This window comes from Primulina eburnea, chromosome 16, assembly GCF_022965805.1.
Source record: "Primulina eburnea isolate SZY01 chromosome 16, ASM2296580v1, whole genome shotgun sequence".
NCBI lineage: Eukaryota > Viridiplantae > Streptophyta > Magnoliopsida > Lamiales > Gesneriaceae > Primulina > Primulina eburnea.
In genome coordinates, this window is record NC_133116.1 from 15,051,744 (window position 1) to 15,078,713 (window position 26,970).

The following is a 26,970-nucleotide window of genomic DNA, read 5'->3' on the forward strand; positions in this document are numbered from 1 at the left end:
ACACTGAAGCCGAGCTTTCTTTCGCACACATTGATGAGATTATTCAAGCAGTGGTGCAAGAATCCCAGATACGTGAACCCACTTCTGATAAAGTTGATCACTCTGCTGATCAAATCATTCCACAGGTTACTATCTCTTTAGAAGAACCAGTTCAGCCGGATTCTTCTGCTGACAGAGTTATCCCAACTGATGTGCCCCTTGATTCAATAGATCATCCTTTAGAGGCACCAGTTTTGGTTTCATCACCATCTGCTATTCATCAAGCGAGCTCCTCTGCTGATCAGGATCCACCCTCTTCGCCTCCAGTTCAAGGAGAAATCATTGTATCTGATGTTCCAGTTCAGAATGTTGCTGATACAATCTCAACTGACCAAGCTTTAGTCATTTCTGAACACACAACTACAAAGAAACCAGGAACCTCTCATCAGTCTCCTCCTCCATCTTCATCAGATTTTGATCTTATTTTTGAAGAAGTTCAGAATATGCAAGACAGAATGAATCAAATGCTTACTGCCATTTCAAAGATTCAGAACACTCAACTGTCACACACTCTGAAGTTGGACCATTCTCATCAGTTCAACTTAGAAAAATTGAACTCCATTCAAACTGTTGTTACCTCTCTGTCCTTCGTAGTTGAAGATATACAGAAAAACAGAGGGATATTTTCGAGTCTCACTGCCACTCAAGACTCTATTAACCGACGAGTCGACAGTGTGGAGACACTTGTCTCAAGAAAAATCGATCTGATACAAGTCACAATGTCTACTGCCATCGATAATATTTCATCCTCTGTCAAGCTCCTTTCAAGTGACGTTCGGAAATTATCTCTCAAAATGGATCTGTTTGACAAAAAAGGGGAAGAAATCAAAGAGTTCTTAGAACAACAACAGAAGAAACCCTAGAAGCAGGCACTCTTGTATTTGTTTGAAGAAATATTAATTCAGTTGATTCAGTTAATCTACATCTTATTTTATCTACTATGAGTTCAGTTATTCAGTTATATTTTACTCTAGTTTTGTCAAACACCATAAAGGGGCAAATTGTTGGAAACTTAATTCCGGTGTTTTGACAAAAGATGAACCAACTGAACTAAGCAACTGAACTGATCGTCAACTGAACACGTCATCAGCTGAACTCAGTTAACTGATCGATACAACTGAAGTTCATTCTCGTCAACTGATTCTTTACTAGCTTATCTCTCAATTGTACACGTCATCAGTTGAAAGCGACAACCGACAAATAGTACAACTACCTGCAACTGGTAGTGGAACGCCGCATTCCAGAAAAACAGTGTACGACTGTCAGAGTATATCGACATGGCAATCAACGGTTAGAATATTCAAATATCCTTTAATGTTACCGTTGAGAGATAAGCCTATAAATAATCGAAGATAGCAGCCGAAGAAACAACAACTGATCTTAGCTATCTCATTCTACTTGTTGTTACGCTGCTAAAATATCTACTCATACTCAGAAGCCAAAAGCTCTCGCTTCCTAGTTTTATCAGTAGCATTCAAGGCTACATTCTCGAGCTTAAATAGCACTTTGTAATCTTTGATAGATTTTCTAAGTTGTGCTAACATCAGTTACCATCTGTAAAAGTGTTATATACTAAGAGTTTCAGTTGTGGCAAAATGATAACTCCAAACTGAAGTGGGTCAGTGCAGTATCTTGTATTTGATCAAAGTCTTTTAGTGGATATCCTATCTTCGTGATAGAAGGGGTGACATAGGAGTTATTCAAGTCTCCGAACATCCAGAAACATATTGTGTTATCTTTACTTCAGTCACTATTTTAAGTTAGATACTCTATCTTTCAGTCAGTTCATTTTCCGCAACTGTTTTGTTCAATTTAACTGATTGTCATTGACCGACGGGATATTTAGTTTCTGTTTGTAACATAACTGAACTCATATTGTCAAAGAATACTTAAATTCGAGAAGTGTTTATTCAACCCCCCTTCTAAACACTCTTTACTAGTTTAACCGATCCTTTCAACATCCATCTAATAGACTTTGAAGTTCTTGAATGATGCATAGGCAATGAATATTCTGATAGCTTCCAGTCTTGCAACTGGTGCATATTTTCATCATAATCAATTCCTTCTTCTTGCCTATATCCTTGTGCTACCAGCCTCGCCTTGTTGCGCACAACTGAACTGTCTTCGTTCAGTTTGTTCCTGTACACCCATTTTGTAGTGACCCGTTCCAGAATCACCTACTAGTCAAAAAAACTAAGCATGCAACTAACTTAATTAACAATAATCAGAGATAACAGCGGAAATACCACAAATGATAGATATACAATCCAATCGAAGTCTAGAACAACTCAAAATAAAATACCCAATACAACCATATCGAATCAAAACAATACCGATAAACTAAACCAACCAGCTACTCAACGTCCTCCTCCTGCTCCTCCTGAGCTGTCCAACCTGAGGCCTGCCCCGTGGGAATGGGGTGTCCAAGAATAAACAAAACCGAGGACGTGAGCGATAAGAACGCCCAGTACAAAAGTATGAGTATACAGACCTATATGAAATGCACATGCTATGATATGATACCAGGGTAGTCAAGAAACAGGAATCACAAAGGATCTCAAAATGCTCAGTCTAGAGGCGCCAAGTGGATAGTGCCGCGCGGTCCAACCTCTGGGTCACTGCATCCACTACAAGACAGACGTGGACCTAAAATGTCCCGGACCACCGAAGCCCTCCCGACCCGTCGGCCACTGTGTACTCTCGGTGTCCATGCGTCCACAAGACAGGGCTGAGCGGCCCCAAGATATAGCTTATCTCGAAAGAGATACAGCTCAACAGCAAAGGCTATCTCGAAGGAGAATACGGCTCAACATGAAATGCAACGTGCAGTAATAAACGTGACATAATAGCATGCATCATATGACATATATCAATGCACCACATACTCATGCAACACATATATGAATGTATACTCAACCAGGATATCTCGGATAGTACTTTCGTACCTCTATCACAGCAAGCCTAGCCTTACGCAACACCGCTAATCAGGTCTAGCACAAGCCTACGCATCAAAAGCATACTCAATCAATACTACCATGCTCGACTAGCAAAACCAGTACTCCCTAGTACTACCAAAGGTTTAGGGTTTACCTTCGTCCGTCGCTAGCCCGCTGATGCCGCTAGCTCCCAACTAGAGCACAGCTCTGCTACAAGACCAGCAGCTCCCCGCTAGTGCCCAAATCTCGGAACAAGACTAGAACCTGTCAGAAACGACTGAAATGCTATGGAACTCTCTGAATTGGCGAGTCAAAATGAGGAAATCCGACCACTATTTATAGGCCATGTTCGGATCCTCCGAACACCACTTCGGAACGTCCGAACGCTACGTGTCCATCAGCTCTTGACAGCTCATGATCGGATCCTCCGATCATACACTTCGGACCGTCCGAACATGCACGTGTCCAGCTGCTCTTGACACCTCATGATCGGATCCACCGAACCTACACTTCGGAACGTCCGAACTCCCACGTGTCGATCAACTCTTGACACCTAATGATCGGATCCACCGAACTCACTTCGGACCTTACGAACTCTTCGGTGCTTCCGAACCATCTTCGGTCCGTCCGATCATGACTCGGTCAAAATTACACATTAAACCTTCTTAATCACCATTACTCCGTTAATTACCCAATTTGGAATTCGGGCTACTACATTCTCCCCCCCTTAAAACGATTTCGTCCTCGAAATCAAGCTTAGAGGATGAACAAAATGAAATAACAATCATTGTTATTACATCTCAATTGTTGCTAAACACAACTGATATTTGGTTTACAACGGAAAAACATACATCCATAGTACAACTTACAGTACTTACTCAAAAGAGCTCTGGATGCTCTGAACGCATACGATTCTTTAACTCCCAAGTGGCTTCTTCAGTACCTCGACTCTGCCACTGCACTAAGACAAGTTAGTCAGTCGGTCCACAACAGCCCCAATTGCATTACAATTCTTAGAAGGCAACGGCAATTGGTGACCAAATCCATCGTTACATGCTCCCACTTCCATTCAGGAATAGGGAGATTCTAAAGTAATCCTCCTGATCTTCGATGTTCAGCTTTTACTTGCTGACACACCAAACACTTGGCTACAAACTGGTAAACACTTCTCTTCATACCTTTCCACCAAAACTTGGTTTTCAAATCCTTATACATTTCCATACTTCCAGGGTGGATACTCAACTTACTCCTATGAGCTTGAGATAAAATCTCGTCTCTCAATTTAGAATCTTCTGGAACTACAATTCTTCCTGACAGACACAAGGTTCCATCTGTATGGAATGCAAAACCAGATGTGTGGTCTCCGTTAGCTAACCTTGCTAACTGTTGTTTCAACTCTTTCATCTCTGTTGGTGCCAATCTTCATTAAATCTATAATGTTGACACGGTTCCTACGTCTCCTTTCATCATGATCTTGGTGACGTCCTCCATCACGATCTCTACGACGATGTTCTCGGCCAGCCCCATCGTCGCCATAACGGCCATGTCCCACACTACCGTGACTGCTTCCATCTCCTGACATCTGAAAGGAAACTAAAATCAACTCCTAAATCCTCAAAACAGAATTACTAATGTCCCAAAAATCTTTGCATGCTCTGATACCATAAATGTAGTGACCCGTTCCAGAATCACCTACTAGTCAAAAAAACTAAGCATGCAACTAACTTAATTAACAATAATCAGAGATAACAGCGGAAATACCACAAATGATAGATATACAATCCAATCGAAGTCTAGAACAACTCAAAATAAAATACCCAATACAACCATATCGAATCAAAACAATACCGATAAACTAAACCAACCAGCTACTCAACGTCCTCCTCCTGCTCCTCCTGAGCTGTCCAACCTGAGGCCTGCCCCGTGGGAATGGGGTGTCCAAGAATAAACAAAACCGAGGACGTGAGCGATAAGAACGCCCAGTACAAAAGTATGAGTATACAGACCTATATGAAATGCACATGCTATGATATGATACCAGGGTAGTCAAGAAACAGGAATCACAAAGGATCTCAAAATGCTCAGTCTAGAGGCGCCAAGTGGATAGTGCCGCGCGGTCCAACCTCTGGGTCACTGCATCCACTACAAGACAGACGTGGACCTAAAATGTCCCGGACCACCGAAGCCCTCCCGACCCGTCGGCCACTGTGTACTCTCGGTGTCCATGCGTCCACAAGACAGGGCTGAGCGGCCCCAAGATATAGCTTATCTCGAAAGAGATACAGCTCAACAGCAAAGGCTATCTCGAAGGAGAATACGGCTCAACATGAAATGCAACGTGCAGTAATAAACGTGACATAATAGCATGCATCATATGACATATATCAATGCACCACATACTCATGCAACACATATATGAATGTATACTCAACCAGGATATCTCGGATAGTACTTTCGTACCTCTATCACAGCAAGCCTAGCCTTACGCAACACCGCTAATCAGGTCTAGCACAAGCCTACGCATCAAAAGCATACTCAATCAATACTACCATGCTCGACTAGCAAAACCAGTACTCCCTAGTACTACCAAAGGTTTAGGGTTTACCTTCGTCCGTCGCTAGCCCGCTGATGCCGCTAGCTCCCAACTAGAGCACAGCTCTGCTACAAGACCAGCAGCTCCCCGCTAGTGCCCAAATCTCGGAACAAGACTAGAACCTGTCAGAAACGACTGAAATGCTATGGAACTCTCTGAATTGGCGAGTCAAAATGAGGAAATCCGACCACTATTTATAGGCCATGTTCGGATCCTCCGAACACCACTTCGGAACGTCCGAACGCTACGTGTCCATCAGCTCTTGACAGCTCATGATCGGATCCTCCGATCATACACTTCGGACCGTCCGAACATGCACGTGTCCAGCTGCTCTTGACACCTCATGATCGGATCCACCGAACCTACACTTCGGAACGTCCGAACTCCCACGTGTCGATCAACTCTTGACACCTAATGATCGGATCCACCGAACTCACTTCGGACCTTACGAACTCTTCGGTGCTTCCGAACCATCTTCGGTCCGTCCGATCATGACTCGGTCAAAATTACACATTAAACCTTCTTAATCACCATTACTCCGTTAATTACCCAATTTGGAATTCGGGCTACTACACATTTTGTACCTATAACAGTTTTTGAAACTGGTCTTGGAACTAGGTTCCAGACATTGTTATGGGCAAACTGATTCAGCTCTTCTTGCATTGCATTTGTCTAGTTTGGATCAGCAAGATCTTCATCAGTTTTCTTCGGTTCCAATTGCAATACAAAATATGAATGAATAAATTGAGCATTTGATTCCTTGTTCTTACCGGGTCAGATGGATTACCTATCACAAATTCTGGAGTATGTGATTTCTTCCATCTGAGTTCAGCGTTTGTTAGCGTTTGTTGCTTCTGTATCAGCAATTACCTCAGTAGGCAACTGAATGTTTTCAGTTTCAGTTGTTGCATCCGTTGATAATTGAATATTCTCAATAGGCTCCTCCAACTGATTATCAAAAACTACTTCATGTTCAATTGATTGATCCACAATTTTAGGTTCAGGTGTTTGAAGGATGTTTCGATTGATGTGATTCTCTTCTTCATGATAATCCTCCAAACTTATATCAGTTAGTGCAGTTTCATCAAAAACAACATGTATAGATTCTTCAACATTAATGTGCTCTTGTTAAAGACTCTATAAGCTTTGCGAACTGAATAATATCCCAGATATATTCCCTCTGCAGATTTAGCATCAAAGGCTTTTAAATGATTTTTGCCATTGTCAAGAATAAAACATCTGCAGCCGAATATTTTGAAGTAAGAAACCACACTGTTTCGTCAATGCCAGATCTCATAAGGTGTTTTCAAATGATTTTTATTAATCATCGATCTGTTCTGAGCGTAACACGCAGTGTTTACTGCCTCTGCCCAAAACCTTTGAGAAATACCAGAATCAGCAATCATTGTTCTAGCAGCTTCTTTAAGGGTCCGATTTCTTCTCTCAGCTACACCATTTTGCTGAGCAGTTATAGCTGCTGAGAGCTCATGCTTAATTCCAGCATTTTGTTATAGTCAAGCCTGGTGTACGGTACGGTTTAAGTCTCGTATGTTTTTGGATTATTTTTTTTAGATGTTAAGAGTTGTGTTTATGGGTCATAGTATGGTTGGTTATCATTATTTTGTGGCATTGTTGATGTTCATTGATGGTAGTTGTATTGTATCAGCGTTTCGGTTCGATTTTAGTTGCTTTAGAGTTTGTTTTTGCCGTGACATCACCACACCCGCGGTCCGTAGTGCAGCGCACCCGCGGTCTTCATTGCAACATTTTGAGTAGAAGTGTCGTAGACACACCGCACCCGCGGTCATTTTCAGAATTTTGATTGGAATGCCGAGAGCTTAGCGCACCCGCGGTGGAGGTAGGAGCGCACCCGCAGTCGTGTACAGTGTAAGCGTGTTTTTGGTTTTAAGTGAGTTAAATGGATGTGTTGGCTTCATTTCCCTCATTTCTTTTTCCCCATTCTCGATTTTTCTCTCCTTGGAGGCTAGGGTTCTCTCATTTCTTTCCTTTTCTTCCTTTAATTCTTGCATCTTGTTGGTTAATTGTTGAGAGATCAAGGTTCTTCTTGGTTCTAGAAAGCTAAGGTAAGCTTTTGGTGTTTTTTATTCTTAGTTTGTGGTGTTGGAGATGATATGGGTTTGTTGATGGTGTTGGTTTATGGATTAATTGTTATGGGTTTATGATTATTGAGATGTTGATGGTTCATTATATGGTTTATTGTTGTAGGATTACTACCAAGAGTATAGAATCAAGGTTTCAAGTGGTTATAAGTGGAATCTCATTCTTGTGCTCACATGATAGTATATGTATTATGTTTCAATGGTTTTAACATGTTATTCCCTTCCTTTTGATCCATATTATGTATTGAATTACTTGATTGTATATTTGAGACAATTGAATGTCTCAATTATGAAAAAGGGAATACAAGATATTATAGTCTTCAAAGTGTTTGATGAAATGTCAAAGAGAGAATTCAGATGATTTTTAGATTGATAGATACATAGTTAGAGATTGCATGCAATTAGTTGATCAACGACCATAGGCTTATATCCCTCAGAGTTATCGATTTATATCGATGGGATATAGGTACAGAGACAGAGATACTATATAGATATCAATCCAACAGAAAAAAGAGTAATATCATCTTATTGTTATATATTGCTATGTTATTCTTACTTCAAGAGCTGATGGTATTCAATGTTTTAAAGTCATGTTTTCAGAGTATGATATGTACATTGCTATGTAAGAGTTCCACTTGCTGAGTTTTATACTCATTTCAGTTATCTCATGTGATGCAGATCAGAGCGACGGACCAGGATGTTGATTGGAGTCGGGGTCATATGCATGAGAGAGGGAAGGAAGAAGAGTATTTTGTGGCTCTTTGGCATGATCATACAAATGATATTTTGTATTTTGGCTTTTATCATTTCATTGATCATGTAATTGCAAATATTTGTAAATGTTTTTATGTCAAGTAATTTTAAATCCTTCCTCCATTTTGAAGAAAATTATAATTTCCGCTGCTATTTTATTAAAACGGGTCAGAGGTGTCACATTTAGTAGTATCAGAGCACCGTTCTTCGGATCAATGCATATGACTTCGTCTACTTTCAACTGTCCGGGTATGTCTTCTTCTACATCTATTCATTGTTATCTATTGATTTGTTTTGTGTGAGCACATTGTAGAGTATGCCTCCTAAGAGGAAAGCCGTAGAGGGTGAGGATAGTTCTTCCTCTAGAGTTGTCGATGAGTTCGGCAAGTTGTTGAAAGAGCAAGCCAAGGTCCATAGTGAGCAGATCCAGCAGTTGCTGCGTATGCAAGGTACAGGCCAAGGTAGAGGTCAGGTAGCTCAAGCAGTTGATACCGATGGCATCTTCACTGCTTTCAAGAGGATGGATCCGCCTGAATTTGCAAGAAGCACTGATCCGTTGGTGGCCGTAGAATGGATCAAAGCTCTTGAGGCGATTTTCGATCATCTTAACTACGAAGACAAGGACAGAATCAGTTGTGCAGTGTTCATGTTAGTCAAAGCTGCACGTATTTGGTGGAATGCTACCAAGGTTATTGTGGACGTTCCAGCATTGAAATGGCAAGAGTTCACTGATCTGTTTTATGACAAGTACTTCCCAGACGCACTTCGAGCTAGGAAGGTGACTGAGTTCCTGGAGCTTCGACAGGGAGGTATGAACGTTGATGAGTACATCTTGAAGTTTGAGGAGGGCTGTCTGTTTGCCCCATATATTGCTTCCAATGACAAAGATAAGGGTGCTCATTTCATTAGAGGCCTTCGAGCAGAGATCCGGAGGGATATCAATATGTCAAAGGCTGTGACGTTCAAAGAGATTGTGTCTAAGGCTTTGTTGGCTGAGCAAGACGAGAAAGACATTACCAGGGAAAGACAGGCAAGGCAGCAGGCCATTGCTCAGAGAGGCCAGGGTTCGAATCAAAGAGGAAGGGATCGTTTCAAGGGGAAAGGCAAGATAGAGCCGAGTCCTAAACCACCGGCAGTCCCATTTGATCCCGAGAAGCCTTTGTGTCCCAAGTGCAATCGACATCATCGGGGGGAGTGCAGATTTGGTACTCATACTTGCTATCGATGTGGCACTGCAGGCCACATTACCAAAGACTGTCCAAGAGGAGCGAGTAAAGAGAAGGTGCAGGGTCGCATAATTACCATGACAAAGGAAGGTATAAATCATGATTCTTCTGTGATCTCTAGCACTATTTTAATTTCAGGCAGGTTAGCTACGACATTGATTGATACAGGTGCTACTCATTCTTTTATGTCTGAACTAGTTTTGAGATCTTTGGGAATAGTTCCTTCTGTTCTTCCCCTCCAGTTCAATGTTGTTTTGCCTTCGGGAGATGTGTTGTGCCCGACATCTATTGTGTATGCGTGCTCTGTTCAAATCGATGAACGAGTGGTTTATGCTGATATGATTGTTATCCCAATGGTTGCATTTGATATTATACTTGGCATGGATTGGCTTTCAACCTATCGTGCAGTGATTGATTGCGTTGCTAAGACGGTGACATTTGCAGATGATGGCGATAGGGAAGGTATGCTCGCCAGTGCAGGTACTTCGCTGGTCCTTCCTTTTATTTCGTGTCTTGAGGCTAAGAAGTTGTTGTTTAGAGGATGTGATGGGTTTTTGGCTTCTATTGTGGATGTGGATAAAATTGTGAAGTTGAATATTGATGATATTGATGTGGTGAGAGAGTTCTCTGATGTGTTTGAAGATGATGTTCCGGGTTTATCGCCGGACAGAGATGTGGAGTTTGTGATTGATCTAGTTCGGGTACGGTTCCAATTTCTAAGGCTCCGTATAGAATGGCCCCAACAGAGATGAAGGAGTTGAAAACGCAGTTGCAAGATCTTTTAGATAAAGGGTTCATTTGGCCGAGTTCTTTGCCTTGGGGAGCTCCGGTTCTTTTCGTCAAGAAGAAAGATGGATCATTGCGTCTTTGCATTGATTACAGAGAGATCAACAAAGTGACTATCAAGAATAAATATCCGTTGCCACGGATAGATGATTTGTTTGATCAACTGCATGGGGCTACAGTATTTTCGAATATTGATCTGCGATCTGGCTTCTATCAGTTGAAAGTTAGGGAGTCTGATATCCCTAAGGCAGCGTTCCGGACCAGGTACGGTCATTATGAATTTCTTGTGATGTTTTTTGGTCTGACCAATGCTCCTTCAGTCTTTTTGGATCTGATGAACCGTGTCTTCAAGCCGTATTTGGATAGCTTCGTCATTGTTTTCATCGACGACATCTTGATCTATTCCAAGACCAGAGAGCTTCATGCAGAGCACCTCAGAGTTGTTCTTCAGTTGCTGAGAGAGAAGAGGTTGTATGCTAAGTTGAAGAAATGTGAGTTCTGGTTGGAGCAGATTTCTTTCTTAGGCCATGTTGTTTCGAAGGATGGTATAGCTGTTGATCCAACAAAGATTGAGGCGATTCAAAAATGGCCTATCCCTACCACTGTATAAGAGGTACGCAGTTTTCTTGGTTTGGCGGGTTACTATCGTCGTTTCATTTCAGATTTTTCCAAGATTGCCCTGCCATTAACCAATCTGACGAGGAAGGCTATGAAATTTGAGTGGTCCAATGAATGTCAAAGTGGATTCCAGGAGTTGAAAAATAAGTTGACGACAGCTCCGGTACTTGCATTGCCCAGTGGTTCAGAGGATTTTTTTGTTTTTATTGATGCGTCGAAGAAGGGTCTTGGTGCAGTGCTGATGCAACGTGGAAAGGTTATAGCCTATGCTTCACGTCAGTTGAAGGACTATGATAAGAATTACCCTACGCATGATTTGGAGCTGGCAGCTGTGGTTTTCGCCCTGAAAATCTGTAGACATTATTTGTATGGCGAAAATTGTGAAATTTTCACGGACCACAAGAGTTTGAAGTATTTGTTCTCTTAGAAGGAGCTCAATATGCGACAGAGACGGTGGTTAGAGCTTGTCAAAGATTATGATGTGACGATCAGTTACCACCCAGGAAAAGCGAATGTTGTAGCGGATGCCTTGAGCAGTAAGTCGAGTTCTTCTTTGAGTTCGATGATTCAGCAGCAGTTGTTGTTAGACTTGCAGAGAGTGGAGATAGCTTTTTTGGTTCCAGGGACCATTGCTCGTTTTTTAGCGTTAGTCATTCGGGCTACATTGACGGATAGGATCTGTAGAGAGCAGGCCATTGATTCACAGTTGTTAGAGCTAAAGCGGAAGAGAGAGGTAATTCAGAGTTTGGGTTGAATGGAGATGGTTTGACGACATTCAGAGGCCGTATTTGTGTTCCTATTGGTGACGATATTCGACGAGACGTCTTGACAGAGGCACATACCGCGCCATATTCGATACATCCAGGCAGCACCAAGATGTATCAGGATCTTCGTAGACTCTATTGGTGGCCAGGTATGAAGAAAGATATTGCCATATTTATTTCTCAGTGTCTAACTTGTCAGCAGGTGAAGATCGAGCACCAGAGACCTGCTGGGACATTGCTATCATTGTCGTTTCCTCAATGGAAATGGGAGCATATTACGATGGACTTCGTGACTGGTCTTCCCAGAACGCAAAAAGGTTTTAACACTATTTGGGTTATTGTTGATCGGTTGACCAAGTCAGCGCATTTTCTTCCAGTCAAGACGACGTACTCCATGAACCAGTATGCCGAAGAGTACATAGCAGAGATTGTTAGACTTCATGGTGTTCCTGTGTCGATCGTGTCTGATCATGACCCTAGATTTACTTCAGAGTTTTGGAAGAGTTTGCACAAAGCTATGGGTTCTCGGTTAGCGTTCAGCACAGCTTATCACCCCCAGAGTGACGGTCAATCAGAGAGAGTTATTCAGATTCTAGAGGATATGCTCAGAGCTTGTACTATCGATTATCCTAGTAGCTGGGATTCCAAATTGCCTCTTGTTGAATTCACGTACAATAACAGTTACCAAGCGACGATTGGCATGGCACCGTATGAAGCACTTTATGGCAGGAAGTGTAGATCGCCCTTGTATTGGGACGAGATTGGCGAAAGGAAGATGTTGGGTCCAGAGTTGGTCCAACAGACAGCTGATGTTGTTGCGGTTATTAGGGAGAGGATGAAGACATCGCAGTCGAGACAGAAGAGTTATGCTGATGTGTGTCGTAGACCGTTGCAGTTTGAGGTTGGCGACCATGTGTTCTTGAAGATAGCACCTCTCAAGGGTGTGATGCGGTTTGGCAAGAAAGGTAAATTGAGTCCGAGATTCATTGGCCCATTTGAAATCTTGGACAGAGTTGGTGATCGAGCTTACAGGTTAGCCCTACCGCCAGATCTTGACAGAGTTCACAATGTTTTTCATGTCTCTATGCTCAGGAAGTATATTTCGAATCCTTCCCATGTTCTTCGCCACGAACCATTGGATTTGACGCCGAATTTGACGTACCAAGAGATTCCGGTCCAGATTCTGGATCGCAAAGTTAAAGTGTTGCGAAACAAAGAGATCGGCATTGTTAAAGTCCTTTGGAGGAATCATTTGATTGAAGAAGCCACGTGGGAACCAAAGGATGAGATGAGAGAGAAGTATCCTGAGTTGTTTGCGCAGTGACGTCAATTTCGAGGTCGAAATTCCCTTAAAGAGGGGAGATTGTAATAGCCAAGCCTGGTGTACGGTACGGTTTAAGTCTCGTATGTTTTTGGATTATTTGGTTTAGATGTTAAGAGTTGTGTTTATGGGTCATAGTATGGTTGGTTATCATTATTTTGTGGCATTGTTGATGTTCATTGATGGTAGTTGTATTGTATCAGCGTTTGGGTTCGATTTTAGTTGCTTTATAGTTTGTTTTTACCGTGACATCACTGCACCCGCGGTCCGTAGTGCAGCGCACCCGCGGTCTTCATTGCAACATTTTGAGTAGAATTACCGTAGACACACCGCACCCGCGGTCGTCATTTTTAGAATTTTGATTGGAATGACAAGAGCTTAGCGCACCCGCGGTGGAGGTAGGAGCGCACCCGCGGTCGTGTACAGTGTAAGCGTGTTTTTGGTTTTAAGTGAGTTAAATGGATGTGTTGGCTTCATTTCCCTCATTTCTTTTTCCCCATTCTCGATTTTTCTCTCCTTGGAGGCTAGGGTTCTCTCATTTCTTTCCTTTTCTTCCTTTAATTCTTGCATCTTGTTGGTTGATTGTTGAGAGATCAAGGTTCTTCTTGGTTCTAGGAAGCTAAGGTAAGCTTTTGGTGTTGTTTATTCTTAGTTTGTGGTGTTGGAGATGATATGGGTTTGTTGATGGTGTTGGTTTATGGATTAATTGTTAGGGGTTTATGATTATTGAGATGTTGATGGTTCATTATATGGTTTATTGTTGTAGGATTACTACCAAGAGTATAGAATCAAGGTTTCAAGTGGTTGTAAGTGGAATCTCATTCTGGTGCTCACATGATAGTATATGTATTGTGTTTCAATGGTTTTAACATGTTATTCCCTTCCATTTGATCCATATTATGTATTGAATTACTTGATTTTATATTTGAGACAATTGAATGTCTCAATTATGAAAAAGGGAATACAAGAGATTATAGTCTTCAAAGTGTTTGATGAAATGTCAAAGAGAGAATTCAAATGATTTTTGGATTGATAGATACATAGTTAGAGATTGCATGTAATTAGTTGATCAACGACCATAGGCTTATATCCCTCAGAGTTATCGATGTATATCGATAGGATATAGGTACAGAGACAGAGATACTATATAGATATCAATCCAACAGAGAAAAGAGTAATACCATCTTATTGTTATATATTGCTAGTTTTTAGACAACCAGTTTTTAGAAGATTTTGAAGCAATAAAATATGCTGGTGCATAAGGTTGATCATTCCAACTGACTTTGTAAGTGTTTCCACACCGTTTGCCAGTTAATATGACCTCATCAGTTGCATCTTTGACTGAACAAGAATGTTTGTTAAACTGAATTGAGAATCCATTATCGCATAACTGACTCATGCTAATCAATTATACTTGATATTCTCAACTAATAAAACATCAATGATAAAGTTACCATGGATAAGCTTACCCTTACCCACAGTTTTACCTTTGGAATTATCTCCGAAACTGATGTTTGGTCCAATGTACTTGATCAGTTGAGATAACAAGTTTGCATCTCCCGTCATGTGTCGTGAGCATCCACTATCAAAGTACCAGATTGATTCACTGCTTGTACCTTTTACCTGCAATCACACACAAGATATAATTTTGGTACCATTTTCTATTTGAGTCCAAAATTGATTAGTCCTTTAGGAATCCAGACTTGGATCAGTCTAACTAACTGTAATAGCCAAACCTGGTGAACAGTATGGTTTAAGATTTCGTATGATTACTGGCTATTTGGGTAAGTTTAAGTATATTTTTGATGTTAAGGATGGCGATTTATGATTTATAATATTGTTAATGATAGATGTTGTGTAGTTTGATTGTAGCGTCATTACGATTAAATTCATGATAATTCGTATGTTGAGCCAATTGGTATGAGGCCAATTGGAGTGATTAGATAAGACATAGAGGTGTAACTTTATTATTTTGAGTTTTGTTCAAATCATTGTGGAAGGTAAGCCAAAAGTGCCCCGAAATGTGTCGTGTGTTTCGACGTTCCTCCAGTGACACATGTTGGGAGATTTAGCATAACATTTTACTCAAACCTCCAAATGATCTGAAATTTTGAGAGGTTCAAGAAAAGACATAGAGCTACAACTTTGTAGTTTACCATTTTTCCAAATTAAAAATTATGACGGAAGAGGCGTTTCGGAGGCGATCTTTCGAGAAGCTGTGCGCAGAGTGGAGAGCGCACCCGCGCTCTAAAAGATGACCGCACCCGCGGTCTATTGTTTCAAATTTTTGGATGAGTTTCCGAAGGCATAGCGCACCCGCGGTGCATGGGCTATCGCACCCGCGGTATGTGAACAGTAAAGTCGTGTTTTTGGTGTTTTAAGGTATAAAATAGGTGGAGACTTCATTTTTCTTTCATTTTTCCTCATTCTTATCGGTTTCTTCAGAGCAAGGAAGCTAGGGTTCCTTTTCCTTTCATTTCCTTTCTTTGATTCAAGCATTTTGTTGGATTATTGAAGTGAGATCAAGATAGTTTTGGGTTCAAGGAAGCTAAGGTAAGCTTTTGGTCTAGTTTATTCTTAGTTTTTGGTGTTGGAGATGATATGGGTTTGTTGATGGTGTTGGTTTATGGATTAATTGATATGGGTTTATGATTTTTGAGATGTTGATGGTTCATTATATGGTTTATTGTTGTAGGATTACTACCAAGAGTATAGAATCAAGGTTTCAAGTGGTTGTAAGTGGAATTTCATTCCTTGTGCTCACATGATAATATATGTATTGTATTTCAATGGTTTTAATGTGATATTCCCTTCAATTGATTCATGATTATGTATTGATTCACTTGTTATATATATTGGAGGCATTTTATGTCTCAATTGTGTTAAAGGGGATACAAGAGATTAGAGTCTTCAAAGTGTTTGATAAAATGCCAAAGAGAGAATTCAAATGATTTATGGATTGATAGATACATAGTCAGAGATTGCATGCAATTAGTTGATCAACGACCATAGGCTTATATCCCTCAGAGGATATAGGTAAGAGACAGAGATACTATATAGATGTCATTCCAAACCAGAGAAAAGAGAAATACCATCGTTATTATTATTCATGCTATGATATTCATATTTCAGAGTTGATGGTATTTAATGTTTTCAAAGTCATGATTTTCAGAGTATGCTATGTATCCATTGCTATGTAAGAGTTCCACTTGCTGAGTTTTATACTCTTTTCAGTTATTTCATGTGATGCAGATAATAGCGACGGGCCGGGACGTTGATTGTGGGCCGGAGTCATATGCATACCAAAGATGGAAGGAAGAAGATATTTTGATGGCATTTTGGACATGATCATAAAAATGATATTTTGTATTTTGGTTTTATCATTTCATTGATCATGTATTTACATTTCTTTGTAAAGATTTTTATGTCAAGAACTTTTTACCCTTCCTTCTTCAAGAAAATTTTAATTTCCGCTGCTATTTTATTAAAACGGGTCAGAGGTGTCACACTAACTGTCCAGTTGTCGTATTCCAGATGGTCTTTCTCGATTTGTGTGTGCTTGGTGTGTAGTGTGCAGATGAGACAACATGTGATTTGGCTTTGTTCAACTGATTATTCAGCCGATATCTTTTCTGAACTGGCTTGTTGTTATAGTAATTGGAGTAGCCATTTGAATAATTTCTGCTGAATTTTTTTGAGGACTTACTACGTGAGTCAGTTAAAACTTTTGGGCTATAACCAATACAATATCTTTTAGCCTTGTTCATGTTCTCAGTAGGCTGTTCAACCAGTTACTTGGCTCTGTTTGTTCTTTTACCACAACTGATTTGACAAAGTGAATGTATTTCCCTTTATCCATATTCAGTTTTGGTCGAGTATCATTGGAAGACATTTCATCTTGGTTACTGAACCCTAAACCAGTTTTATCAGTAACTGATTTCTGTGAGTTCTGTATATCAGTTAATGCAACAGATGATTTGTTCCAAGCCTGAATAAGCTCAGTTTTCTTTGAATATTCAAGAATCAACTTTTGAATCATTGATTGATTCCCGCTTCTTTCAGCATTGAGCTCAGCAATTTCTCCTTTTAGACTCAACACATCAATTGATACATCAGTTTTAGTTTTATTGTCTATGTGATGATTTTTCTTTGCTCTATCCTTTTCAAAAGATAAGGCAAGCTTGTATACTCACTAACCATGTAATGAAGAGTTGAAATGAGTTCTTCTCTAGTGAAATCAGTTGAGCTAAAAGTCAAATACCTGTTGACTGCTTGACTCCACTTTTGTATCACCAACCATTAGACACTTCACTCCCTCTTCACCATCACTGGAACTGCATGAGGTTTCTGGCTCTGACTCTTCGCTGTCAGTTCTTCCCATTTTAATTTACTTTCTTTAGCTAAGAGTACTTCATGCTTCTTCCTGAAAGACTTCTTATCATCCTTGGGTCTCCTCTTGTGCTCATATGACTTCTTCTTTCTTTCAGTCGAGCTTTGACTGTTCTTCTTAGGTTTGGGACAGTCAGCAATGAAGTGACCGGGTTTGCCACAGTTGTAGCAAGCGTTTGATTCCTCTTTAGAATTGTTTCTCTAATAATGCTTATGAAAGTTCCCTTGATATTTCCTCATAAATCTTCCAATTTTTTTATGAACAATGACATTGCGTCGTTGCTCAATTGATCAGCAACTTTCTCGACTGAACCAGTTGGTTATGTTCTAACAGCAGCTAAGGCAGTTGTGGCTGCTGGAGTAGAGGGTTCCCCTTCTCGAGTTTGCAGCTCAAACTCATAGGCCTTCAGATCAGCAAATAGTTCATGAAGCTCAACCTTGTTTAGATCCTTGGACTCCCTCATTGCCATGGTCTTAACATCCCACTCTTTGGGAAGACCTCTGATCACTTTTAAGGAAACTTCTTTGTTGGTATACTCTTTTCCAAGTGCATTTAGTTCATTGATGATACAGCTGACTCTTTCATCATACTCATGCATCGATTCTCCAGTTATCATCTTGATATTATCAAACTTCTGAACAGCAACAGAAATTTTATTCTCTTTGGTTTGTTCATGTAGCGCCCTTACCCGAGCCATTACTAAACAGACTAATAAACATTCAACATTAAATTTAATACCAACAATTAAACAGCGGAAACCAAATACTTAATCATCTTACAAATCAAATGAAAACAAAACAATAACAGCAGTCTTAAACATTAATACAACCATAACAAATACAAAACATAACCCTGAACGAGAAAAATATAAACCACAGAAAACCTCCACTGGATCACCACCGAAAACCAACTGCTCTAGCCACTGCCCTGGTCGTCCGAACCGTCCAACCTAAGACCTGCCCCGTGGAATGGGGTGCCCAAGATGAAAACAAGGACGTGAGCGACAATCGCCCAAATACGAGAATGTACGAGTATACAAACTAATATGATGCATGAGAAATGCAATATGCTCGGATATCAAGGATCAAGTCAAGAATCTCATGCTCAGTCTAGAGGCGCCTGAGTGTGTGGTCTCTGATCTGCCCTAGGCATGTTTTGGCTCCCACACTCATCATCAAGACGTGGACCTGCAATGTCCAGGTCATCAGAGCCCACGGGTCCCGTCAGACACTGTAGCTCTCGATGCCCCATCGTCCACAATACAGAATAGGGCTGAGCGGCCCCAATAAACGAGGTATATCTCAAAAGATATCAGGCTCGACATGATATGTCATGCATAATATGCCAAAGCAGTAAAACATGTATCATGCAACAGATAAATATGCAGCATATAAGTGTGCATACTACGCTTGGATATCTCAGTCAGTACATCACGTACCTCACTAAAACAATCTGACAGAAAGCTCTGAACCTGCGTCCGTCGTTAGCCCGCTGATGATGTCACGATCTCAGTTCACCGACCCCTTCTCGAGTCGATACTAGCTCCGAAACTTCCCGACACCAAAGTGCCCTAGAAACTGGCTAGAAAAACTAAGGTACAACTAGAACTCTCTCTGAAGAATGCGGTGAAGAAAACAAAAGAATCGGCTTCCATTTATAGTTTGAATCCGCACTATTCCAGAAAATCCGAACCAATTTTATCTGCCACGTGTCAGAATCTCATTGGTCTAGTTGGATTTCTCGAGATAATAAAATTCGGTGGATACCAACAGCTTAATCCCGAATTATCAATTCCATAATAATACTTAATTAATAACTCATTAATTATGTCTTAATTAATACTTCATTCAAAATAAGAATTCGGGTCATTACATCCTCCCCACCTTACAAAGATTTCGTCCTCGAAATCAAAACTGAAGTGCAATACAACTGAATAAAATACAACTCAAAACAAATGAGGATACTCTGAGCGCATACGACTCTCTAACTCCCAAGTCGCTTCTGCAATACCTCGGCGTTGCCATTGCACTAGAACAAGTGGAATGGTCTTGTTTCTGAGCTTTTTCTCTTTCTTACCCAGGATTAAAAGCGGCTGCTCAACATAAGTCAAGTCTTCTTCAAGTTGAACGTCTCTCGGACTAAGAACGTGCGACTCATCTGCTACATACCGTCGTAGCAACGATACATGAAAGAAATTATGAATGCTGGACAGATACGACGGTAAATCCAATCGATACGCCAAATTTCCAACACATTCCAAGATCTCAAAAGGTCCGATGAATCTTGGGGCTAATTTTCCCTTGAGTCCAAATCTCATCACCCTTCGGAACGGTGAAAATTTAAGAAAAACTTTTTTCCCTGACTGAAACTGTAAAGGTCTACGCTTGGTATTCGCGTAACTCGATTGACGATCTTGTGCAGTTTTAATTCTCTTTTTGATCAATTCCACTACGTCAATCGCTTTTTGCACTAATTCAGGTCCTTGCACTTGTCGTTCTCCTATTTCGTCCCAAAACAAAGGAGTACGACAACGTCTACCATACAATGCTTCGAACGGAGCCATACCAATGCTGTTGTGGTAGCTATTGTTATATGCAAACTCCACAAGCGGCAGATGATCATGCCATGCTGGTCCAAAATCCAAAGCACAAGCACGCAACATGTCCTCGAGTGTCTGAATAGTCCTCTCAGACTGACCATCGGTCTCTGGATGATAGGCAGTACTCAGACTCAATGTCGTTCCCAACGCTTTTTGAAAACTTCCCCAGAACCTTGAGGTAAAGCCTGGATCTCTATCACTGACTATACTCGTTGGCACACAATGATATTTAAGAATCTCTTGGATTTATAGTCTTGCCATGCGATCAAAACTATATTCCCGACTATACGGAATGAAATGTGCTGACTTAGTCAGTCGGTCCACAACAACCCAAATTGCATCACAATTCTTAGAAGACAGCGGCAAGTGGATTACAAAATCCATCGTTACATGCTCCTACTTCCACTCAGGGATAGGAAGATTCTGAAGTAATCCTCCTGGTCGTCGATGTTCAGCTTTCACTTGCTGACAAACCAAACACTTGGCTACAAACTGGTAAACACTTCTCTTCATACCTTTCCACCAAAACTTGGTCTTCAAATCCTTTAACAGAATTACTAATGTCCCAAAAATTTTTGCATGCTCTGATACCACCAAATGTAGCGCCCTTACCCGAGCCATTACTAAACAGACTAATAAACATGCAACATTAAATTTAATACCAAAAATTAAACAGCGGAAACCAAATACTTAATCATCTTACAACTCAAATGAAAACAAAACAATAACAGCAGTCTTAAACATTAATATAACCATAACAAATACAAAACATAACCCTGAACGAGAAAACTATAAACCACAGAAAACCTCCACTGGATCACCACCGAAAACCCAACTGCTCTAGCCACTGCCCTGGTCGTCCGAACCGTCCAACCTAAGACCTGCCTCGTGGAATGGGGTGCCCAAGATGAAAACAAGGACGTGAGCGACAATCGCCAAAATACGAGAATGTACGAGTATACAAACTAATATGATGCATGCGAAATGCAATATGCTCGGATATCAAGGATCAAGTCAAGAATCTCATGCTCAGTCTAGAGGCTGAGTGTGTAGTGTCTGATCTGCCCTAGGCATGGTTTGGCTCCCACACTCATCATCAAGACGTGGACCTGCAATGTCCAGGTCATCAGAGCCCGCGGGTCCCGTCGGACACTGTAGCTCTCGATGCCCCATCGTCCACAATACAGAATAGGGCTGAGCGGCCCCAACAAACGAGGTATATCTCAAAAGATATCAGGCTCAACATGATATGTCATGCATAATATGCCAAAGCAGTAAAACATGTATCATGCAACAGATAAATATGCAGCATATAAATGTGTATAATACGCTTGGATATCTCAGTCAGTACATCACGTACCTCACTAAAACAATCTGACAGAAAGCTCTGAACCTGCGTCCGTCGTTATCCCGCTAGTGATGTCTCGATCTCAGTTCACCGACCCCTTCTCGAGTCGATACTAGCTCCGAAACTTCCCGACACCAAAGTGCCCTAGAAACTGGCTAGAAAAACTAAGGTACAACTAGAACTCTCTCTGAAGAATGCGGTGAAGAAAACAAAGAATCGGCTTCCATTTATAGTTTGCATCCGCACTATTCCAGAAAATCCGAACCAATTTTATCTGCCTCGTGTCAGAATCTCATTGGTCTAGTTGGATTTCTCGAGATAATAAAATTCGGTGGATACCAACAGCTTAATCCCGAATTATCAATTCCTTAATAATACTTAATTAATAACTCATTAATTATGTCTTAATTAATACTTCATTCAAAATAAGAATTCGGGTCATTACAGTTCATTTCCTTCACAAAGCTGGATCAGCTTTTCCCAAATTTTTTTAGTTGTCTTACACATTTTGATCTTGCTGAAAGTTATTTTATCCAACGTTTTGTACAGTATATCCTTTGCCACATTATCCAAATTTTATTTTCTTTTTTCCTCGGCAGTCCACTCATCCCTGGGCTTTTCAATTCTATGAGGTGCCCCATCGGTGATTGCAACTGCTATGTTGGCTTTCAGAATCTTCACTGGTCCGTCAGTGATGACGTACCACATATCATCGTCTTGTGCAGCTAACTGAGCCTGCATCCTGATTTTCCAATCATCGAAGTCTTCTGTGGAAAACATTGGGATCTTGTTGAAGGAAGACATGATTAGTAGTTTGATTAGAAATATTTTGAGACAAGATACAACCGCTCTGATGCCTCTTGAAAGGATCGGTTAGGAGGTGATAAGTGTTTAGAAGGGGGGTTGAATAAACACTCACGGATTATAAATTATTTTCGAAGATTGGGTTCATTTGAATGACAAACTGACACTCGGTATCTCGCCAGTCAATAACAATTAGTTTAACTGAAAAACAGTTGCGGAAGTACACTTACTAAAAGATAGAATAACTGATAGTAATTAAAATAAAGTGCACACGATTTGTTTCTGGATGAACTTCTATGTTACCCCTTCTATCACGAAGATAGGATTTTCACTAAAAGACTTTGATTGAATACACACATTGTACTGACCCACTTCAGTTTGGACTCAACACTGCCAAACTGAAACTCTTAGTTCACAAAAACCTTTACAGTGCGTGACTGAATATAAACAACTGAATGAATCTAACAAAGATTTCAAAGTGCTAACAAGCTCGTAAATATAGGCTTGATTGATACTGATATATCTGATAAAAGTGAGCACTTGATATTCGAATACGAGTGGTGATTTTAGCAGAGTAACAGCAAGTTTGAATAGAATAGTATTTCGTGTGTTATCCTTCTCAGCTGCCTTCTTCACCTATTTATAGGCTTCCCTCTCAACGGTAATATTTAATACCATTTTAATCTTTATATCCGTTGATTGCCACGTCAATATTATCTGACATTCGTGCACTGCAATCTCTGAAATGCGACGTTCCACTACTAGTTGCAGTCTGTTGTACTATTTGTCGGTTGTCATTCTCAACTTATGATGTGTACAAGTGAGGGATCAGTTCATAACTGATTGTTTCAGCTGATCAGTTCCCAACTGATCAGTTAGTTATATTCTGCTTCAACTGACCAGTTTCCAACTGATCAGTTCGACGTAGATAAGATTTAGCTAGTACGCATTAATCTTCAGCTATAACAATTGTAAGATTTTAGTCAGTTAAGCTCGTTTTCCTTTGATCATTTATTCCAATAAGTTCGTTGCTTAGTTTGTCAAATAACTGAAATTTAGTTTCCAACAAAAAGAATCAATATATACATGCCTGAAAAATTTGTTTTTAATAAAACAAAGCAATAGAACGAACACGGCGCGGTGGAGACGGAGTTGTATTTCTTTCTTATTTTTCTGCTGCAACTACTCGATTTTTGCTGCTGATTCTTATTGAAATTTTCGAAGCTTAAGGATGGAGGAATGCTAGATAATTAAGGGGAAGGTTACAAGGTGATAAATGAGTTAAGAATGCATTTAGATGGAAGTTGCATGTGAGGAATTTGAATGGCAATAGGAATTGATCCTTTTTCCTTCTATTTGAACGAGATGTGAGGGATTGGCATGCTATATTAGTGGGTTGGGGGAAATTAAGTGAATAATGGTGCTAGTATTATCACTAATTGGTGAGTTAAAGGTGAGGGAAAAATTATCATTCCATAAAGGTCATTGAGGGGTGATTTTAATGGAGATTTGCCAAACATAAAAGAATTGATTTAAGGGGGTGGCCGAAATTTGTCAACAAATGAAGGTATAATATTGTTTAAATCTTGCATTCTAAATTCTTAAAGTTTTAAACACCCATTATATATATATATTTATATATATATATATATATATATATATATATATACATATATACATCATTTTTAATTTAAATAATAGCAATTATGCAGGGCTTATACGTAATCTGATTTTTTGGGTTCTACAGAATTGAAGTTGGAGGAGACAAAGACTACTATTACAACTACATGGCATTAATAAAATTTTTGACACTTTCTCTCATTTGTCCTTATAAATAGAGGTCTTATGCTAGCTAGAGAATCATTATATCCCATTGTAAAATATAGTGTGTGTATGTGTGTGTATAAAATTTCTAAATTCCAATATATTTTTCATTTTCCCAACTATGAGTGATGTTTTTAGTGTTGATCAAAAGTAAGCTCATGGCAAGCTAAATCTATTATATCAAGGTGAAAGAATGCATTCTTGGTGAAGTAAGATTGTTTATATTTTGTATATTATCTCTTTATTTCTTTTCATTTAGCTAACTTCTTTTTATTATTGGGATAAAAATGAATTATTTTTTGTTATCAATTTTCATCAAATGTTTGATACTATTGAAGTGGTTATCTTGATTTGTTGTTTAATTTTGATACAATAAATATATGATCAATTATTATTATTGTTATATTATATTATATGTATATGTGTGTGTGTGTGTATATATATATATAATTATATCATAATATTTCAATTAAATGATAGTGTGGCTCTGCCGGTTGGTCTAAATGAAATATTATGATTTAATAATAATATCTAACAATCTAACATTTACTTTATCGCAACTAACTTTTATTTTTCGGATCTAACTTTTACTTTACTGCCACTAAATTTTATTTTTCCGCAACTAACTTTTACTTTCCCGCAACTAACTTTTTAAATCATATATTTCATTTAGGCAATAGTCTGGCTCTGCCGGTTGTTCTAAATGAAATATAAGGATTTAATTTAACATTTATTTTATGCAATTATTTATTTATATAGTTATAAATATAATCATGGGTACCATATATAAAATATCGGTTAATTCGGTATTTTCTATAGTGGGACTATATTATATTATGTGTGTGTTTAAATATTTAATTTTCTTGGAACCATTATTTATGGTGATTTCCTTTGTTTTACTTTTAGTTAAGCAATATTACATAAAACAAGAATAAATTCTCGAGCCTTGACAAAATTTATAATTTTTAAACTTCATTCTTTCATTTGGTAATCTGTAAATTAATAAATTTAAACTTAAAATAACCTCTATGTGGATCGATCTCGTACTTACGAAATATGTTACTTGCAGACAACCTACATTTGGGAGAATTATAATTTAAGTAGTAGCAAGTTTTTGGCGCCGTCGCAGGGGAGGTATAAATTAAGTTTATATTTGTTATTTATGTTTTATTTATAAGTATTGTGTTGTTTTTATTTTATTTTTTTTGTACGAGTATTTGGAGTCAAAAAAAAAAAGTGGTAGACTTATTTGAGTATCTGAAAAAAAATTTAAACATGGATGATAATTCAAATAATAATAATAATAATAATAATAATAATAATCAAGAACATGATCAATTAAGAACACTTAGGCACCATATGAACCTTATTAGAACTAGTGCCCCATCTTGTTTAGTTTTTCCTCCTGTTGCATCTAATTTCAACTTTAAACCTCAAATTATTCAACTTTTACAAAATTTTCATGGCTTAGATTCTGAAAATCCATATTTACATCTAAGAGAATTTGAGGAAGTTTGTAACACTTATAATGATCAAAATTGTAGCATGGATATAGTTCGATTAAAGCTTTTTCATTTTTCTTTAAAAGATAAAGCTAAAACATGGCTACAAAATTTGAGATCGAGTTCAATCAGGTCTTGGGAAGAAATGCAACAACAATTTTGTTAGGATGGGGAAAGAGTTTAGAAGGGGGAGTGAATGAACTCTTTCAAATTTTATTGTTTTTGAATTTTTGCTATCAACCGTTTTTAGGCGGTTGAAAAATATTTTCTCAAACGGTTGAAAACTTGAACTACTGATTGTGCGGAAAACAATTCAGAGTTTTCAATGACCAATAACATAGTGACACCCTTAACAACAATAAGTGACTGAGAAGTATTTACGCATGCAAGAAATAGATGACAACGGGTTTTATGATTGAATACTCCTACGTCACCCCTTCTTCCTTTGTTAGAAAGGATTCCACTAAAAGACTTTGACTTTACAAAATGTTTGTAACATCCCAATCCAACCAGGACTTATCACACTGTCTGTATTGGAACTCTTAGTGATCACTTTTACACTTCTGGATATTAAGAACCCTTAGTTCTCCAGACACCACAAATTTTAATCAAATAACCACCATGTTACTAATATGAAACAGTAGTTTGTTTGAGCAGCACGAAAAGTTCCTTGGATGATCAAGTATGTTTCTGTTGAACTACGTGCAGAGAGATAGCGAAGATGAATATTGACTATGATTGCACTCTGAGATATCTTTTGAAGGCAAGCTTAATAATCTTTGTATCGCTTCACTTCTTTTAGCTTGCAACCATCTCAGTTGATATAGCCAAATGACTTAACGGTCGGAAAGGACAGTTAACGTAAACATGAGCTTCTGAATCAGATGAGTCGCTTTCATCTTTATGAGCAATAAATGTTCGCATTTAATCTTCCTTTTGCTCATCAAAAATCTGAAGCTCTTTTTTTGAGAATTTCCTCATAAGGCAACTGTTCTTTTAGCATCAGAATACGAAGGCTATCTCTGAGCTTCCTTTCTGGGATAGAGAGTTAAATACATATCATTCTTGGAATTGATGTGCAATCGTTGACTACAAGACATTTGAATGCATTTAACTGGTCAGAGAATGTCTTTTAGCAATAAGTGATTCTCTTAAATGAATCGGTTCACTTTTGCCGTAATTAAAGAATCAGCGGTTGAAAATCAGCGGTTGAGCCGGTTGAGCTTATTAGGATTCCAGGCGCGGTTGATTTTGATTTGTCATACACCAAAATTCGTGAAATGCTAGTTTCATTTCTTAACAAATTTCTTAAAAAGTTTTCCCCTTCCCATAGAACAACCTCTTTTA

General features: G+C 39.2%; 1 long non-coding RNA gene across 1 annotated transcript; it reads right to left on the reverse strand.

Annotated features, from left to right (window-relative positions):
- Window positions 1-4,480: 4,480 nt before the first annotated feature.
- Window positions 4,481-21,681, reverse strand: LOC140817008 (uncharacterized). Its single transcript, XR_012114708.1, has 3 exons — window positions 21,506-21,681; window positions 20,953-21,026; window positions 4,481-4,557 (listed from the first exon to the last, which is right to left on the reverse strand). It is a non-coding gene; the product is annotated as an uncharacterized lncRNA (long non-coding RNA).
- Between the last annotated feature and the right edge of the window lie 5,289 nt (window positions 21,682-26,970).